At 36.1% G+C, this 2,010-nt stretch overlaps 1 long non-coding RNA gene across 2 annotated transcripts in view; it reads left to right on the top strand.

Annotated features, from left to right (window-relative positions):
* The window catches only part of LOC106105631, a 3,743-nt gene extending 1,733 nt beyond the window's left edge, over positions 1–2,010 (top strand). The window contains exons 2-4 of one of the 2 annotated variants that reach the window (XR_001225750.1): positions 561–680; positions 1,277–1,404; positions 1,958–2,010. This is a non-coding gene — a long non-coding RNA (uncharacterized LOC106105631). Of the gene's footprint in view, positions 1–418; positions 681–1,276; positions 1,405–1,957 lie in introns of those variants that run through there. The other variant, XR_001225749.1, reaches the window with a different exon arrangement.

The raw sequence follows: 2,010 nt of genomic DNA, 5'->3' as shown, positions 1-2,010 counted from the left end.
ATCTGGTCTTCTGACCTTCTCTGATTTGCGTAAAGTACATGAAACAACTTAACATAAGGCGCATGTGATACAACATCGTGTTTTAAATTACCGGTGGCGCCATCTATTTTTGTACGTAGAACAACTGGTTGCAGTAAATGTTTGTTACAGTAGTTTATTTATTTAACACGTGTCATACGCCATCGCTAACCTTAACCTGAGACGGACAGAAATATAGTTATCCTCTTTTGTTCGCGTACAAGAACGTTTATCACGCACCAGTTGTGCGACAAAGACAACTAGCTATTGCACACGACGGAGCTTAAATACGGGAAAATACATGCAGTAACGCAATTAAAGTATTTAATAAAGGTGTTCACAAAATTAACTTATCGTCTACGACTTTCTTTGCAACGACTGATTTGTTAAAACAGTAGGGAGTAGTAATACAGTAGAAAAACATTGGAAATTTAAAAGGAAACTTCATAATCTAAGAATAACAGCTATATGCGATAGTCATCCGACGACATTACCCGTGACATAGTGGGAACGTGCCCTTAAGTTGTGGCTACCGATTTCAGGCGTAGTTAGTATCAAGAGAGACACGACGAGTGGACAACGTGCCTACAAGATGCGACTTCTCTCAACTTTATTGTGTTGTGTACTCTTCGGAACCCTCACATCACTAACGGCTGCCCTCAGTGAGTACAAATATTAACAATCTTACTAAATTTTCGGTCTGTCCTCGGTTATTTCCACACCAATAGTACTTAGGGTCCTTCAAGAAGTGAGCTTATCATTTCCTCAAAGGCCGGCAACGCATTTGTAGTTCCTCTGGTGTTGCGGATGTCAATAGGATCGTTGACCACCTCGGTGTTCAAGCCCCTCGTTTGATCCTTCAATTATAAAAAAAAGTACGGATTCACACTGCTTCTGAGGGCACCCACGTTATAACTTGACGGGACCACTGACGCTGGCAACTTATTCCACTCCCATGCTGTGAGCACGAGAAACGATGCCTCAAATCGCTTCGTTTGAAGACGATTTGCATGAAATTTAAGTGTCTGGATACATAAGCATTTTGATTTCAGCTTTCTTAGACAGTATCAGTGTCGGGGACCTGCGAAGTGTGAAAGTTGTATATAGTAATAAATACATCTAACAATTGTCATGTAAAAAAGATTATTGTTGTGAATATTGATTAAGGGGTCGGATGCCATTCGAATACTTTACAGATATTTTAATTATAAACGTAATTATAAAAATCTAATTCTGACTAATGGTCAAATAATTACAGAAACATGCGACCAATGCGTTAAGATAACAGAATGTGCACCGGCTATGAATGATCTCCGCACAAATCGCAGTCCGGCGGCAGTTAAAAAACTGCAAGATGCACTTTGTGGCTTTGATGGCATACAAAAGGTAAATAACCTTATTGTAATTTCAAAGTATATTTCCAAGTGTTACAAAATTAAGGTTGATTAGAGGCTTTGTAAAAGTTTTTATTTTAATTTAAAATGATCATAATACAAATATACATTCATAATTCTATAATTTGTACTAATATTATGAAGAGGGAAGATTTGTATTTTTGTATGTATTAAATTAACTCAAAAACTACTGAACAGAATTCAAAAATTCTTCGACCATAAGAATGGTTAATTTATCTCTGAATAACATTGGATGTGTTTTTAATTATTTTTTTTTAATTTCACACGGGCGTAGTGGTGAGTAACAGCTACTTATTTTTTAAGCATTGAATGTGTTAATGGAAAAAATCAGTTAATGCCACGCCTTTTTGTATGTCATTCAGAGTTTTGATAACCTATGAACTATGTACATATATGCATGTAGTATAGACCGACTAAATTATCTGACTCCGTGAACCTAAATCAAACTAAATTATGATAGCTAACCAGTTTCCCCTCTTAATGTCTAACTTTATTTAGTTGTAATTTTTACGTTGTTTTAATAGGTCTGCTGTTCCGATTTCTTTTCAAGTCGATCTTTGATTGAAGAAGTAGAAAC

This window comes from Papilio polytes, unplaced genomic scaffold (assembly GCF_000836215.1).
Source record: "Papilio polytes unplaced genomic scaffold, Ppol_1.0 DF822810.1, whole genome shotgun sequence".
In the NCBI taxonomy this organism is placed as follows: domain Eukaryota; kingdom Metazoa; phylum Arthropoda; class Insecta; order Lepidoptera; family Papilionidae; genus Papilio; species Papilio polytes.
The sequence above is the reverse complement of the archived record's forward strand: the minus strand, read 5'-3'. Positions and strand labels throughout refer to the sequence as shown.